We start from the raw sequence: 19,281 nt of genomic DNA, 5'->3' as shown, positions 1-19,281 counted from the left end.
GGTCATTAACCCCATAATGATTTCCAAATTTTTTTTAAAAAAACTAATTGTTTAAAGGAGCAAAAATCATGAATTTTTTCTAGTCCCAGGAATGAGAAAGAAATAATGCAAGAATACCTAGAGAGATCAAATGTGTTCCATCAGGTGATATGTTCAACATAGGAGCTGGGAGAAATATGTGAAGTTTATTATTGGATACCTATTGTCTTTTACACATGCACACACACATAGGGAGAGAGGGAGGAAGGAGAGAGAGAGAGAGAGAGAGAGAGAGAGAGAGAGAGAGAGAGAGAGAGAGAGAGAGAGAGAGAGAGAGAGAGAGAGAGAGAGAGAAATCCCAGTTGTCTTACTTATGCCCTTTTCCTCTAAAGTCTTATTAGGAGGGTTGTCAACTAATCCACAATAAGGTATTGGCTGATAAAGGTTTAATGTGAGATTCCTCCAAGGGATATTTACATTTTCAAAAAAAAAAAGGCTCCTAAAGTCCAATAAGCTTTCTATACCCAATGGAATGACTCTAGTGTTGGGATAGCTGGCAGTCAGATCAGTACTTTGAAGTCTTTCCAGGCCACACTTGATTCATATTACTCCCCATTATGTCACATCATGTACTTTCTGCTCCAGCCAAACTAGATTCCTTACTGTCCTTTGACCACATTCTTTCTTTGTTTTGTTCATGCTGTTGCTGCTTATTGAAACCTTTCATGAAGACTTTTCTGAACTCTACCATGGGGAAATAATTTCTTGCACTGAACTCTCCTGAGACTTGGTTATGCTTTTCATATGTGTTTATCATCATATTCCATTTTGTATTTGCTATATAAACTATAAAATTCTATATAAATATAATCTATTATTGGTTTTATTTGTATTCTAAATATTTAGGTGCATACATTTCTACCTTTAGACATAAACACCTTTAGGGTATGGATAAGGGCTGATTCATCATCATATCTTCCTCCATCACTACCAAACATTTCACACTTGTTCCCATCAATGTGATAGGGGTGGGGAGATGTGATCATTAGAGAAAATATCTGGGTTTTTAATTCTACCTTTGCTGCTTCTAGCTGTGACTGTGGTCAGATCACTTAAACTCATTTAATCTCAGTTTCTTATTTTTTAAAAGTCAGAATATCAATACCTGGAGTACCTACTTCAAAGTGTATATCATGAGGTTCTGGTCATATTGTGAATTTAAAAAGCTCTTTAAATCTTAAATTATATAGGGATGCCATTTATTTCCAGACCTATTTGTTTAATGAATGATTGACTAAATGAATGAAAGACTCCTTCACATCAAGCCATGTAAATGATTTCCTTTTAAGGTCTAACAGTCCATAGGTGAATAGAAAGGGAGCACTACAGAATGTGATAACAAAGACTAATATTTCTATAGTCTAAAATAAAAAAGTCCACACAGTTGAGTGGGAAAAGAACCAGCTTTCATGTTAGCATTATTTGAGGTTGAATCTTAGTGGGGTGTATGGGGTGTTCAGGGAGGGGTAGTATCTCTGGTATGGAGTGCTTGTTGTGCCCTTCTAGGGCAGCTCTCCAGCCTCTGACCCCCACCTGACACCCAGCTCTCACTTGTGGCTCCCAGTAGCTGCTAGCATGTGGCAGCGGCCACACCCTGGGCAAAGGCTTCCACAGGCCAGCTAAACCTTGTGAGCGTAGCCATTGGGTCCGTGACCCCTGGTGAACCAGGGCTTTGCTTACCCAGCATGTGAAGACTGCTTTGGCGGAACAGGCAGAAGAAAACAATAAGAAGGTTCAACGGCTGAGACGGCGATGCAGCAAAGCACTGTGGAGTGCTTAGGGCATGATGGAGCACAAAAGACAACACGGCCATCCAATGCAGCTGAGGAAGTCTCCAGGTGTAATGACTTTTCGTACCAATGGACCCAGGCTTCCAAAGCCGAGAGAGTGGGACTGTCTCTGTGCATCGACTTTTCCACTTAAATCTCCTTCATGCACAAGTATCTTTGTGCACACTCATCTATCCTAACCCTGTCCACCCTCTTCAAGACCTGTGGCAATGGGGGAGTGGCGATGCAACAGGTGGAGGTGACCACTGGCAGTTGTAGTCACAATCCTGCACATAGGCGGTCCATGGACCAGTGGTCGCTCAGCCCTGTAGGGCAGCAGGGACATTCGACAGCATCCTGGGTGACTGAGCAGCCCCCTCTAGGACAGCACTGCTCACCCTAATCAAGGGAGGGGACAAGAAAAGGTGTCCCAAACATTGCCTGCCCTACAAACACTCGGTCAGCACACCGCGGCTGGTGGGTCATCCCTTTAAGTGGTTGAAATCAAAGAAAACAAAATACAAAGAAACTCCTACTAGGAGCATGGAACATCAGAACATTACTTGACAGAGAGAATACCCCAAGACCTGAGAGAAGAACAGCTCTAATCGGTAAAGAACTGGCGCGATATAACATCGACATCACAGCCTTAAGCGAAACACGCTTACCAGAAGAGGGATCACTCAGCGAACCCACCACTGGATACACCTTCTTCTGGAAAGGTAGAGCCTCAAATGAAGACAGAATCCACGGTGTTGGCCTGGCTATCAAGACTAGTTTGCTCAAACAGTTGCCAGACTTGCCTGTGGGCATCAGTGAGAGGCTCATGAAGATCCGTTTGCCTCTCATCAAAGACCGGAGTGCCACAATCATCAGCGCATATGCCCCAACACTGACCAGCACAGAGGAGACCATTGAGCAGTTCTACTCTGACCTGAGTGCCGTCCTGCACTCAGTGCTCACAAATGACAAGCTGATACTACTGGGAGACTTCAATGCCCACGTTGGCCAGGACCATAAAAGATGGAAAGGAGTGCTCGGCAAACATGGTATGGGCAAAATGAACAATGGCCTACTGCTACTCAGCAAATGCTCAGAGTTCGTACTCACCATCACGAATACTGTGTTCAGAATGGTGAACAAATATAAAACAATGTAGATGCACCCACGATCAAAACAGTGGCATCTCATTGACTACATCACTGTACGCCGGCGAGACATCCAGGACATACAGATCTCCAGAGTCATGAGAGGAGCAGAATGCTGGACAGACCACCGATTGGTTAGAGTGACTCTTCAAATGCTCATTGCACCTCACCATCCAAAACGAGCTCAGACAATTCGCGCATTTTACAACGTGAGTCGTCTTAGAGATCCATCTTATTTGCAAACATTCTAGTCCTGCCTGGACGACAAGCTGTCTGCCAAGGGACCACTCACTGGAATCTCTACCAAGAAATGGAACCAGTTCAGAGATGCAGTGAAGGAAACATCAAAGGCAGTCCTAGGCCACAAACAACGCAAGCACCAGGACTGGTTCGACGAGAACAACACTGCTATTGAAGACCTATTGAGCAAAAAGAACAAAGCCTTTATGGAGTGGCAAAATAACCCAAACACTGCTCCTAAAAAGGATAGATTCAAGTCTGTCCAATCCACGCTACAGTGTGAGATCAGGAAGATGCAAGACCGATGGTGGGAAAAAAAGGCAGAAGAAATCCAGTGCTTTGCTGATACGAAATACTACAAACAATTTTTCAGTGCCCTCAAGACTGTCTATGGGCCATTAAAACCCACCACCACTCCCTTGCTATCCTCTGACGGTGTCACTCTCATAAAAGATAAACAAGGCATCAGCAACAGGTGGAAAGAACACTTCAGTCAGCTTCTCAACCAACCCTCTTCAGTCAACCAAAGCGCCCTTGACCCAATCCCCCAAAACTGCACCATTGAACAACTTGATGTCCCTCCTTCAATAGAGAAAGTACAAAAAGCCATTAAACAAATGAGTGCAGGCAAAGCACCCAGTAAAGGCGGGATGCCAACTGAGGTGTACAAGGCCTTAAATGGAAAGGCACTCCAGGCATTCCAAATAGTGCTGACCAGCATATGGGAAGAGGAAGATATGCCCCCAGAACTCAGAGATGCCTCCATCATAGCCCTATATAAGAACAAAGGCGCATGAGCAGCCTGTGACTACAGAGGAATCTCACTACTCTCCACTGCTGGAAAGATCCTCGCCCGTGTTATACTCAACAGACTCCTGTCATCTGTTTCAGAGCAGAACCTCCCTGAATCACAATGTGGCTTCCAACCAGATCATAGCACCATCGACATGGTCTTCACGGTGAGGCAAATGCAGGAGAAACGCCTTGAGCAGAACCTGAGTCTCTACATTGTCTTCATAGACCTGATGAAGGCGTTTGACACAATGAACAGGGACACATTGTGGGTGATCCTCAGCAAGCTCGGTTGCCCAGCAAAATTCGTCAAACTGATCCAGCTGTTTCATGTCGACATGACAGGGGAAGTCCTATCTGGTGGAGAGACTTCTGACTACTTCAACATCTCCAATGGCGTGAAACAAGGCTGTGTCCTCGCTCCGGTACTATTCAACCTATTTTTCACCCAAGTATTATGACATGCTGTGATGGATCTAGACCTGGGCATCTACATCAAATACCAACTGGATGGCTCACTATTCAACCTTTGCCGCCTGACTGCAAAAACAAAGACAACAGAGAGACTCATCCTGGAAGCTCTCTTTGCAGATGACTGTGCTCTCATGGCCCACCAAGAAAATCATCTCCAAACCATTGTGGACAGGTTCTCCACCGCAACAAAACTGTTTGGCCTGACTATCAGCCTCAGCAAAACAGAGGTGCTGTTCCAACCCTCACCAGGGAGGCCAACTAACCAACCGTGCATTACAATCGATGGCACGCAGCTTTCTAAAGTCAACACTTTAAAGTACCTGGGCAGCACCATCGCCAACGTCGTGTCCCTAGACCACGAGATCAATGCCAGGATCTAAAAGGCCAGCCAGGCACTTGGGCGGCTGCGCTTCAAAGTCCTCCAACACAGCTGTGTAAGCACTGCGACGAAGCTCAAAGTGTACAACGCAGTGGTCCTCAGCTAGCTCCTGTATGGTTGTGAGACATGGACACTGTACTGGAAGCACATGAAACAGCTGGAGCAATTCCACCAATGCTCTCTCCGGTCAATCATGAGGATCCGATGCCAGGACCAAATCACCAACCAGGAAGTCCTCGACAGAGCCAACTCCACCAGCATTGAAGTCCTGGTCCTCAAAAGCCAGCTACAATGGTCTGGACATGTCATCTGCATGGACCCACAGCGAATACCAAGACAGGTATTCTATGGTGAGCTGTCAGCTGGACTCAGGAAACAAGGCCGACCAAAGAAAAGATTCAAGGATCAGCTAAAGTCCAACTTGAAGTGGGCTGGCATTACACCAAAGCAACTAGAACTCGCTGCCTCTTTCAGAAGCAGCTGGCGAGCCCACATTAACCATGTCGCCGCCACCTTTGAAGATGAGCGATGTTGACGTCTTGCCGCTGCGCATGAACACCGACACCAGGCCACAACCACACCTCCCTTAACAACTGGCATCCCAGGCCCCATGTGCCACAACCTCTGCCTCAGCCTTTGGACTTCAAAGACACATTAGGGTATACCATAGATGAAAACGCACAAAGACAATAGTCATTCTCGATCACCGAGAGACTACTACTAACTAACATATATTTGCAATGTCCTTTGTCAAGTCTGTAAGCCTTTCAATGCCATCTACAAACCCACAAAGTTTTTAGGCTAAAGAACAGTTGGTAGTCAATGTTCAAGATCAAAAGATAATTACAATGCAAAGTAGAAGAAAGTAAAATGAATATTCTTATTTATATTGACCTTGCAAAGATCTAACAATGATAGTGTATGTGGATACTTTAAAACCAGAGTGATGTGTTCAATAAAGGTTTACCTAAGATTACAATTATTATACAAATATTTGCAATTATTATATAGTTATAGTAAATAAAATTTACTAGTTAAATTTTTCATCATAGTACAAGTAAATGGGTATGAGTTGGTATTTTTCTTGCTTAGATTTTTCCATCTTGGTAGAACCTCTTAAAACTTTCACTCCATTATAGTATGAATTCAATGAATGAAAAAAAAAAAACATACTGAAGAGGTGTTCTGTAATGTGGCCTGCTCACTTAGAAGGATTGTGCCCATTTTTCCAAACTTGAAAATCTTTTCATTTTTGGGGGAGGGCATGTACATGAATTAGAATACAATTATTTTTTCTTTTAATTATGAAATGGAGGGTTTTAGAGTAACTTCAGAAGATTTAAGTAGGCTGATAGATAATGATGTGAGTAGAAGCAAGAAAAAAGCTTAGATAATAACAGCAAAGTATAAAAGCAATTAAAAGGCAAGAACTCTGCTGTTCACAATAACTAATCAGAATTTCAGAACATCAGTGAATAAGAATGTTACCCATATCATGAAACCGAGGTAATGGACTTAGTATGCTGAATGAGACTCACAGTTCTGGATCCGACAAATGTGAAAATTAGAATTTTTTTACCATACACATTTGTTACAAATGTTTTCCTTTCCTTTCCTTCCCCTTATATCTTTCATCTACACTAATGCCATAGATTTTTAACTGTCTCTGTCCTCTGTAATTTAATCTTCAGACAGCTACCAAAATAATCTTCCTGAGGACAGGCTCCCTGTAATCAATAAGATAACACACACATTTATTTAAGAACTTCCATAGTCTAGATCAAAGCTAATTCTCCAAACATATTTTCTTCTTTCTCTTACATGTATTAATTTTTACCTTTTGATATTCATTCTTCCACCAAATTCTAACTTTCATATCTTCTTTTATGATGTCTTCTCTGATTCCCCAGCAGAAAGTGATATATGTCTCATATTTCATATAGCACTATGCCTAGACACTAATTACCAGCTCCATTGATACTACACTATACTATGCAGGTTTTCAACACTCTTTCCCTACTGTGTTATATCATTTAATTCTTTTTTACTTATGTCATATACTGAGTCATGTTCATTTTGCTTCACTCTCATTGCTATATTTGCCTTATTTACCTTACCCCATCAGATTGTACATTCCTTGTGGGAAACAACTTTGTCTTAATGAATAATTTTTTACCAATATCAAACATACTTCTTTATATGTGGTAGGCACTTATGAAATGTGTATTGAATAAAGTGAAACATGTTTTTAAAATGTATAAGAATAAAAAATAATTGTAAGTACTTTGGACTAATCTTTTTTCATGGGAAGAAATTCTAAAGTGAAGATCTTAAGTACATATAATGAAAATTCCCTTAAATAAAGGAATTAATTCAAGAGTGTTCAGTATGAATTAGACCTCTTAGAATAAAAAAAAAACCTAGAAACACCTAAAATGGTACAATATGGTATGAAGTATCTTTAATATATTAAGTGTTAAAGTCCTAATGTACAGGGCATCTACTACTCAAATTCATTTTGTTCCATGTGGAACTGAACTAGTAATTCCCTTATGAGAGAATAAAATGTATAAGTACAAATCAAATGGAATCATACAACTGGACTACCTTTGTTGCAATTAAATTCTTTTTTCACTATTTTTAAGTACTTGACAAAGTATTTTCTCCTTATAACTCTTACAAACTAATTCTTTAACAAACCCATGAAACTGTTTTGGCCTTTCACTAAAATAAGAATGGGGATCTTCTGGCTAGTCTTAAGCTTAATGCCAACCTGTTGACACAGTATATTTGCCAAAAGGAAGTGTCATTGGCTATTTCCAATCCGGAGATTAATTGTCAATAAGTATGACAGTATGCATGACACAATAAAGTTGTACTGACAAATTTTCCATGAGATATGATGTTGATATATACAGCTATCTCTGTATGTATGTATGTATGTGTGTATAGAGAAAACTAAGACCCCTATTCCTTAAGATATGAAGGCATGAACTAAAAAGAGAATTTAGATCATCTAGAACAGGGATTCTTTAGTGTGTATGTGTGTGTGTGTGTGTGTGTGTGTGTGTGTGTGTGTGTGTGTGTGTGTGTGTGTTATGGACCCCTTGGGAATCTGAGGAATCTTATTTTTAAATGCCTAAAAATAAAATCCCACAGGTTAATTTTATTTGAATTTCTTTATCACATATATACATACTATACAGATGGCATTTGTTGTTGTTTCAGTCAAATCTGACTCTCCATGACCTTATTTTGTAGTTTCCTTAGCAGATATACTGGAATACTTTGCCATGTCCTTCTCTAGCTCATTTTACAGATAAAGAATTGAGGCAAACTGAGTTAAGTCACTTATCCAGGGACACATAGCAGGTGTCTGAGGTGATATTTGAACTCATGAAGAGGAGTTTTCTTGATTCTAAGTTGAGTCTTCTGCCTACTGTACCACTGAGCAACCCTGTAGTAAATGCATAGTACAGACTATATATGTAGTATGTTCAGTATTCATATCTTATCCATATATAGTATATATATTTCACATATATAGATATAATAAAGCATATTGAACATATGCTTGTGTATGCCCATCTATCTATCTATCTATCTATCTATCTATCTATCTATCTATCTATATTAATTTATTCCTGGACTCAAGTTTTGGAACTCTGGAATTTAGTCCAACTATTTAAGTCCAACTATTTTATGTAAGAAGCAGAGGGGAAAAGAATAAGTATTTATATAGCACCTACTATGCACCAGACTCTGTCCTAAGCATTTTTAAGAATATTATATCCTTTGGGGACAGCCAGGTGGCTTAGAGGATAGAGAGTCAAAGCTGGAGACAGGAGGTCCTAGGGTCAAATCTGACATTAGATAGTTCTTAGCTGTGTGCCCCTGGGAAAGTCACTTATCCCCAAAGTTTAGCCCTTACTACTCTTTTACCTTGGAACAGATTCTTAGCAATGATTCAATGATTCTAAGACAGAAGTTAAGATATATATATATCTATATCTATTATATGAAGCTCTTGAGTCCAAATAATTAAAATTTCTGTAAATAAAGGAATTAACTTAGAGAACTTATATTTCAAGAGGGTTCAGTAAAAATTAGACCTCTTAGAATAAAAAGAAAACCTAGAAACTGCTAGAATGTTATTATATGTGTTATAATTTAATCCTCATGAAAATGGTTTTATTGTTTTCCTCATTTCCTTAACTGAGGAAAGTGAGGCAAACAATTGAGTCATTTCCCCATAGATACATAGTTAGGAAGTGTCTGATGCCATAATTGGAATTGCTAAAATTCATACAGTTTGAATATGGATAAATGGGAAGCACTACATTAAAATCTTTCACCTTCACAGTTAGGACACCTATTTCCACTGTTTAGAAATTATGAAGTCTTGGTGACAAAGCAAAAGAGTAGACTATTATGCATTTCTCTCAGTCAAAAAAAAAGTAAAAAAAAACTCCAGATATAAATTTATATGTATTTTATAATTTGATATATACAATACAAATTTAAATAAATACAAATAGTTATATTTTGGTCCTATTTGCTGTAGAAGAGGTAGTTGATATTTTTCTAGAGTTCATTTTGTTTATATAATATCAATAATAAAAAATATTAAACATCTCATTTAAACTCTTCTTGTATGTGAAGTATTGATATATGAACTTGATCAAATTTTATAAATTGATTCTGTAATTATATATATACATACATAAATGTGTGCATACATATTTATATTATTAAATGAAAATAAATAAATAAAATTAATTGATTAATTTAAATATTTAAAATGAATTAGTTTACATAAGACTATTTCAATATATCGAGATGCCTCTTGTAATCCTGAAGTTTTCTATTTTGTTTTGTTTTACATATTTAAAAACATTATTTTGAGATTTAGCCCAGAGATTTTGCTAAAGGTACTCATGACATACATACCAAAAATATAGGGTGAAAAAACCTCATGAAGTGAAGTGAAGAAGTCTATTTAGAATTGATTCCACCAGGAAAAAAATCAAATCTCTCAATGTATTAAGATAAATCCAATTTTTCCTCCATTAAAGACATACTCTAGAGTACCTCACCATAATGTGGAATTAAATCTTGGTTAAGCTGAAAAAAAACCACAACAACTTTATACATTTGTCATTCAAGGTCCTGTTTGGCTTAGATAGGAGAGCCTCATCACTAGAAGATTGAATTCCAGAAATTTAAAATGACTTTTGGCTATGGTTAATGAAGATCAGGCACTTGGGAGTAGAAATGGTTTGGAATCTTCAAGGATCCTTAAAGTATTTTACTATATATCATATCTTTTAAGTTCCTCCTACGTCAGTTATTCTTTATTCTCTATTACATCAGATGATGCATTTTATAACAGAAAGGGTTAATCCACTTCCAAGAGATGACCATTTACCAGGAGGATTACATCCAGAGAACAGTGTCACTTGCTCAGAAGTAAAGAAAAGATCAATGGCAGGATTTATAGAGGCTTAGCTGAACCAAAAGGATAGCCAAAAAGTTTATTGAAAACATCTGTTTTTTTTTTTTAAGATGGAAGGGCAAACACAAAGGTAATGAAATAAATCTTTTATTGCAAATTGAGAACAATGTGGAGACATGAGAAAGGAATCTAGTAACTACAAGAATGGCTTAGAAGCCAAACCAAAGAAAATACCATGGCTCTTTAACTTGGTTATTAGTTTTCCAACACCCTATCCCTACTCCAGGAGAATTGGGGGAAGGCAACTAAGACATCGTTTATTTATTAGTTATATCACACATTTGATTAAGTGCTTCAGCACTAAATTAAACAATCAGCAACTTACAAAAAGCCAAGAACTCCCCTTTAGATGCCAAGGACTAAAATAGTCCTTTGCTTTATTCATTTCCTTAAAATTTCCCTATTGATCTTAATTAAGCTCTTGCTGAGTTTATGAACTCAAAGGGCTTTTTTATAATGGAAAAACATTAAAATTATTTCCCCATAGGTTTTTTAAACTCCTAATAGCTGTAATTGGCCCACCACATAAGCCAAATGATGGTTTATTAAGTCATCAGATCTCTAATGTGACAAAGGAATTTAATGAAGATAAAAATAATCAATTGGAGAGGGAACAGTAGGTAATAACTACCGTTTTCTAAACTTTAATGTTTAACTCATTTCTATTTGACCCTATAACTACCCTGTGAGCTGGGTTTATCCCCATTCTACAGATGAGGAAACTGAGTGTGTGTGTCTGTGTGTATGTGTGTATGTGTGTGTGTGTGTGTGTGTGTGTGTGTGTGTGTGTGTGTGTGTGTGTTTGAGTAAGATTTGCTCACTTTCACAAAGAAGACATCTGAGATGGGATTTAAAGTCAAGGGTTCATGAACTGGCTTATCTATTACGAAGACCTCTGTTCACATTTAAACCTTGACACATACTACTTTATGAATGTGGGCAGGTCACTTACCTTCACAGTGAAGCAGGGAATGTGCTAAAAATGATAATTTATAGAAGTTATCATATTTGTTGGTATCAAGGATTTCTTCACTGAGATCTCTTCACCACTGTAAAGTTAAAGATCCATGTATATACGCACACATATCAAAAATAATGTTACATTTTGATGTGAATCTTCTATCTTGTGTTTCATTCTATATTGAACTATTTCTGATTGATGATGATTAAATTCACAAAAAATTAAAATGAAATAATTCTAAAAAGTGTCAATAACCTTTAAACAAAAACCTTCATTTCTCTCTCTGTCTCTGTTTCTTTCTTCCTGAATGTCTGCCATTCTGTCTGTGTGTTTTTTTTCTCCTCCCTTCCACTTATATTATCTTCCTTTATAGTTCAATGTGTAAGTTTAGTGATTGTAGGGTGGTGGGTCTATTTCCTCTTGGATTTTAAAGTTGGTATCTTTTTAATCATGCCACTTGTTTGTCATTTATCAACTATGTTATCATAGACAAGAAAGGACATTCTAGTTATTTTAAACTGTGGTGTAAAGAATAATATGGATCCCTCCTGTTAAGGTGTTAATATCTTAATATTAACCTAAAATCCATTCCCAGCATGCAGGTATTCAAAGGCAAATAGCCTCATTTTCATTTTGTATTTTTTCACAGTTAATAAAAACTTAGAACTTTTCCTGTCTCCTAGTGATTAATACCTACTGATTTAGAATGCATTCAGCCTATTTTGTCAAAATACCAATCCAGAGGAACTATACATATAAGACTCAAGATATAGAGGTATCATTTCTAACCAAATAGTGGCCATTTAAAGAAGTGAATGGAATATGAGAAGAGATCATCATTATCCCACAAAATTACACTTTGTCCGAACCTAGGAATATAAACTTACTTTGTATTTGAAGGATCTGTTATAACTGTGATGTGCATATTGCTTCAGCCAACCTATAAACCCCACCCTTCTCCAAAATCTGTGATTAATTATATACTCTGAAATTTGCTATTAGCAAAAAGGATAAACAAAACAAAATAATTTTATCCCTGAGATGAATGTTAACATGAACTTCTTTAAACTTAACAAGTCTCATTAAAAAGTTTTACTGATCCACGAGGCCCAAATAAGGATAAATCCATCATGTGGTAACTTACTTTTTTTGTCTTATAATCAATACTGTGTCACTTCTGACACAGAAAAGTGGTAAGGGCTATGAAATAGGAGTTAAATGAATTGCCCAAGATTATATCTGAGGTCATGTTTGAACCTAGGACTTCTGCACTCCGGGCCTACTTCTCAATCCACTGAGCCATCTAGCTGCCCCATAACTCCTTTTTAATAGAGATTTATGATTTATAAAGAACTCTACTTATCATAGCCTTGTGAGTCAGATAATGCAAATATCATGAAAGTTAATCAGGCAGTCCTGAGTTACTTTTTGCTCAAGAAATATAGTATTAATTTTGAGGAGTATTATTTCTCATAAAGGAATCAAATTAAAATAGTGGAAAGAGTGCTGGATAGGAGTCAATATGCCTTGAAGACTTACTAGTTGTGTGGGCCTGGAGAAGTCACTTATTCTTTCTGTGCCTAAGTTTCCTCATTTACAAAATGAGGGGAAAACAGCATCTACTTCACAAGATTATCATGAATTTCAAATGAATGTATATATATATATATATGCATATATATATATATAAACAACTTAGTAAAATATATAATGCTATATAAATGTTATCTATTTCACCACTATTTAGTCTGTAAGATCCAGCTAGGAAAGGTTTCTATGCCATTCTTTGTATTCTAAGGACTTGATAAAATTCCTCATACATAGTAAATATTTAATTAACATTTGTTAATTGCTTGAGAGATTGGTGAATGGATCTACCTTCAAGATGATTGGTTACTCCTAGTGTTAATGGAGAGGGAAACCTTCCTGTTGGGACCAACTGTTTTTCATATTACATAGACGAGCATAGACACTATTTTTGGTACTCACTCTTTTGGATTTCTAGATCAAAATGGCAGAGAAGAAAGAAAGGCAGCGGTGGGAATAGGGCATATTTTTCCCTACTTTCTTCCCTTCTTTCCACTTCAGTATCAGAAAATTGAGTGCTTCATATTTCCATGATTTTAATTTAGTGATTAAGTTCATTTGTATCCCCCTTTTTAATATTATTTTGTTATTTAAGTATTTTTCCATAATTTCATGATTTATGTTCTTTCCTTCTCCTTTTTCCCCCTACCCCACAGAGGTGACAAGCAATTCCCCTGGGTTATATGTGTATTATCACTCAACACATATGTCCATATTCATTTTCTAATGAAGTAATCTTTTAAAAACCAAAATTCTGGGCGGTGGAGTCAAGATGGTGGCTTAGAGGCAGTGAAAGTTCAGACCTCTTAAAACCCTTCCACACCAGTTAAAAACCAAACACTCCTAAGGTACTGAAAACCAAGTCTACCAATAGGACAGAGCTAAGGAATCCTCTTGCTGAATGCAACTTAAGATGTACACCCAAAAAAAGTGTGAATTTGAGAACACTCAGGTTTAAGGGGAAGGAAGAAGAAAGGTCCCAGGATTCTTCCCCTATGTACAGTACTGAGCCTCTATTAGTGGCTGGAATCTCTGGGAAAGCAAAGGGACTAGTCTGGAGGAAGTCCTTGTGGGCAAAGTTATGCCAGGCTCAGGGCTGTGAACACAGGTGGTTGCAAAGCAGTTGGAGAAGAAGCACAGAGCAGGCAGCCTAGTCATAGCTGAGACACTCCATATTGCACCCCCCCTTCCCAAGGTTTTGGCCTCAGGCCACATCCAGCTCTGCAAGTTCAACTCCCCTGGGCTTAATCTTATCAAGCCTTCAGAGGGCAGGGAAGATCAAGCTCCAATACCCCTCCCCCACAGACTTCTCTGAGTGCCTTGCTAAATTCCAAGGGTGGAGGCTGACAGAAAAGCCAAAAATCCACCGAACCAACACATAATGAGAGGAGCAAGAGTGCAGGGAACTACAGGGGGGAAAGAAAGGGTAAATATGAGCAAATAACAGAAAAAGAAAAAAGAAATTACAATAGACAGTTTCTATCCAGACAATGAACAAAGAGCAAATGGAGTAGAGTAGGCTCAAGGAACACCCAGCAAAAACACAGAAACTCCAGCAACTGGGAAAAGAACTTAAAAAGCAAGATAAGTCATTGGGAAACAGAAAATAGTGTCTTGAAAACCAAAATTAATAAGCTTGTATAAGGCAAAGGAGATAAAAGATGAGGCAATGAAGATGAAAGATGACCTCCAAAGAAAATCAGACCAGAAGAAGAGGATGACCAAAAATCCAGGGATGAAATTCAGTCTCTGAAAATCAGAATACAACAATTAAAAGCAAGTGACTTCACAAGGCATCAGGAAACTATAAAACAAAATTAAAAGAATGAAAAATTGAGGAAAATATGAGACACCTAATTCACAAAACAGAAGATTTAGAAAATTGTTCCAGGACAGACAACTTAAGAATCATTGGACTACCAGAAGATCATGACAAAAGAAAAAACCTGGACATAATCCTACAGGAAATTATCCAAGAAAACTGCCCTGACATTCTAGAATAAGAGGGAAAAGTGGAGATTGAAAGAATACACAGATTATCTCATATACTTAATCCCCAACTGACAACACCCAGGAATGTTATAGACAAATTCAAGAACTATAAAACAAAAGAAAAAAATATTACAAGCTGTCAAGAAGTCATTCAGATACCATGGAACTACAGTGAGGATAAAACAGAATCTGGCTGCATCTACACTGAAGGACTGAAAGGCATGGGATATGATATTCCATATAGCATTGGAACTAGATCTAAAGCCAAGAATCAACTAGCCAGCAAAACTGACTATATTCTTACAGGGGAAAGTATGATCATTTAATAAAATAGAAGAATTCCAAGCATTTATAAAGAAAAGACCAGACTGGAACAGAAAATGTGATGCCCAAACACAGAATCCAAGAGAATCAATAAAAAGTAATTAAGAAATAGGGAAAAAATAAAAACAAAACCAAAAAAAAACCCCAACTTTTTTTAAGGGACCCAATAAGTTAAAATGATAGGCATCTATATAAGAAAAGAGGATATTGGTAACTCTTAAAAAAATTTTATTATCCCCTGGGTAGCTAGAAGAATTATATATAGAGGGAACAGTGATAACTGTATAGTATGAAATGCCAAGACATAAATATGTATATAGATATATGTATGCATAAATCTATGTATGTGTGTATATATATATATATATATACACACACACACAACTAGAGTTTTCAAAAGAGGTTAATACTAAGAGGAATGGAAAAGAAAGAAAATGGGGTAAATTTATTTGTTTCAGAGAAGCACATGGCAGGAGTGGTGGAGAATATCAATATACTGGAAGGGAAAAGAGGTTGGAGATACTCAATTCTTACATACATTGAAATTGACTCAAAGAGGGAAGAACAATCAAATACTTTGGGACAGAGAATTGATTTGTGCTGTATAGGGAAGTAGAAGGGTAACAAATGGACTAGTGAGGAGGGAAGCAATTCAAAAGAGGGAGAGTGTGGGGGGTAGTTTAAAAAGACAATAAAGAAAATAAGAGGGAAATAAGAAAGGAAGAGGATAGAAAGGGAAGTAAAATAAGGGTGGGGGAGGAAAGTGAAGGAAAGGATATGATTCTTGTAGTCAAGGAATAATGTTCTAAATTGACTAAATAAAGTTAAAAACAAACAAAACAAAACAAAACCCCTCATCTTATACCCATATAAACAAGTGATAAATTAAATGTTTTTCTTTTGCATTTCTATCCCAGCAGTTCTTTCTCTGGATTTGGAAAAGCATTCTTTTTCATAAGTCCCCCATGGGTTGTCTTATATCATTGCATTGCTATAAGTAGCAATGTTTATTACAAATAATCATCCCATAAAGTTTCAGTTTTTGTGTAGAAAGGTCTGGTTCTGCTCAATTCACTCTGCATCAGTTTGTGGACGTTTTTCCAGCTCATATGGAAATTAAGGATTTTATCATCCCTTATTGCACAATAATATTCCATCACTGTTATATACCACAGTTTGTTTAGTCATTCCCCAATTGAGGTACAGCCCCCAACTTTTCCCAAATTTTTGGCACCACAAAGAGCACAGCTATGAATATTTTTGTAAAAGTATTTTTCCTTATTATCCCTTTGGGGTACAAAATAATAGTGGTGTTGCTGCATTTTTTAAAACTCTTTGGGCATATTTCCAAATTGCTCTCCAGAATGTTTGTATCAATTCACAACTCCATCTATTAGTGCCCCAATTTTGCCACATACTTTCCAGCATTTATTATTTTCCTTTACTGTCATATTGGCCAATTTGCTAGCTGCGAGTTGGTATCTCATATTTGTTTTGATTTGCATTTCTTTAATCAGGAAGGATTTAGAACTCTTTTTCATGTGATTATTAATAATTTGATTTCTTCATCTGGAACCTGCCAATCATATCCTTTGACCATTTGTTATTTGGGGAATGGCTTGGTTTCTTTCTTTTTTCTTTTTCTTTTTCAATTAATTTATTAAGTCAATTTGGAACATTATTCCTTGGTTACAAGAATCACATCATGTCTCTCCCTCCCCTCCTTCCACCCTTCCTGCAGCCAATGCACAATTTCATTGGGTATTGCATGTGTCCTTGATCAGAACCTATTTCCATCTTATTGGTGTTTTCACTAGGGTGATCATTTAGAGTCTATATCCCCAATCATATCCCCCTTGACCCATGTATTCAAGCAGTTGTTTTTCTTCTGTGTTTCTACTCCCACAGTTTTTCTTCTGAATGTGGATAATGTTTTTTCTCCTCCAAGTTGTTCAGGATTGCTGCATTTCAACTAATGGATAAATCCATTACATTCGATTGTACCATAGTATATCAGTCTCTGTGTACAATGTTCTCCTGGTTCTGCTCCTTTCACTCTGCATCACATCCTGGAGGTCATTCCACTTCCATGGTTTCTTATACATGTGACTTAGTTCCTTTTATATTTGGGAAATTAAACCTTTGTTAAATAATTTTGTTATAATTTTTTTCTAGTTTGTTGCTTCCCTTCTAATTTTGTTTTCATTGGTTTTGTTTGCACAAAATATTTTAATTTCTAATAATCAAAATTATTAATTTTATATTTTATAATGTTCTCTACCTCTTTCTTGATCTTAATGTTTTTTTCCTTTCCTATAGAACTGACAGGTGTACTATTCTATATTCACCTAATTTATAATTTCACTCTTTATATTTAATTCATTTACTCATTTTAAATTTATCTTGGTAGAGGATATGAGATGTTCATCTAAACCTAATTTTTCCCATACTGTTTTTCAATGTTCTGAGCAGTTTTTGTTAAAAAGTGAGTTATTGTTCCAAAAGCTGGGATCTTTCGGTTTATTAGACACTAGCTTGCTGAGATCATTTACACCTAGTCTATTCCATTCATACACCCCTCTGTTTCCAAGTTAATACCCTATTGTTTTGATGATCATGGCTTTAAGATCTAGTAATACTAGGCCATTCTTGACATTTAAAAAATATTTCCCTTGATGTGGAGAGCCATCACTCCTACTGTCTGACAGAGTCACAGCCTGGATAAATGGAGACTGCAAAGCAGCCCCCAGAAAATAAGAAAATAAGGCACCCACTGAGCCCCCTTCTGTGTGACTTCTCTCCCTAACTTCTCTTACTAATGGAATTGTTATGATTATTGTTCTCTCCCCAATAAAAGAGAAATACTATGAGAGCAAATACTTATAGGGTTAACACACATATATCCCACCTTAACCCCCCCAGATTATTACCCTAAAAGATACATTCACCGAATTAAAACCTAACGATTATTACACTTTACCCTCCTCCTTTCCCTCTCCATAGAGTTACATTCACTCACATTACAAGCCAGGCAAGCCAAGAGCATTAATCACCTTTAAGCCCAAGTCTACAGGACACACTCCACTGATTTGTTACATAAAAACCAAGCATCCTTGCCAGGTGTCTGAATCAAGCACAAGAAAGATGCAACTTGGAAATTGAGGAAAATACCAATTTTGGTCTGTCTTAAATTACCCTTAAACCCTGTACCTAGCTACGAAATGTTTTGTTACCCATCTCTTAAGTGATTGCGATTGATTGTGAAAGCTGACCAAAAGTATCTGGTCATCCCATAGGTCAGTGAGAACTAATCTCCAAATCACCCCCCTCATGTCATTTATCTCCATCTCTGTTGTAGCAACAATGTTTCTTGACTATCTCCTTAGGCTTTGTATCTGTTGTTAGGTTCTACGCAAAAATGTATGTTAAAAAATGATTGTGTGCTAGAAAAGTATGTACTCACTAAACCTATGAAATATACCAACCTCTGTGCCATAGTAGAACACTTTGTGATGCCTGACATGGTATTGAGCATGCAGTGCCTCTCATCCATTATTCAACAGAATCATCACACTTAGAAAGACCCTCCCCTCTGAGATACTGCTGGAATGGCTCTCACCTTGATATTCTCAATCTTTTGTTCTTCTAGATGATTTTTCAAATATATTTTTTTTAATTCTATAAAAAGATTTTGTAGTTTGATAGGTATGGCACTGAATAACTAAATTAGCTTAGGTAGGATTGTCATTTTTATGACATAAGCTTATCCTATCCATTAACAGTTATTTTTTTCCAATTGTTTAGATCTAGTTTTATTTGTGCAAAAATCTGTTTTGTAATTGTGTTCATATAATTCGGGAGTTTGTGCCGGCAGATAGATTTCCAGATATTTTATATTGTCTAAAGTGATTTTAAATGGAGCTTCTTTTCATAAATCTTTCTGCTGATTTTTGTTTGAAATATATAGAAATAGTGATGATTAATGTGGGTTTATTTTGCATCCAGCAACATTGCTAAAATTATTAATTCTTTCTAATAGCTTTTTAGTTGATCTTCTGTGA

Source organism: Monodelphis domestica, chromosome 2, assembly GCF_027887165.1.
Source record: "Monodelphis domestica isolate mMonDom1 chromosome 2, mMonDom1.pri, whole genome shotgun sequence".
NCBI classification, from domain to species: domain Eukaryota; kingdom Metazoa; phylum Chordata; class Mammalia; order Didelphimorphia; family Didelphidae; genus Monodelphis; species Monodelphis domestica.
This window is presented reverse-complemented; position numbering follows the sequence as displayed.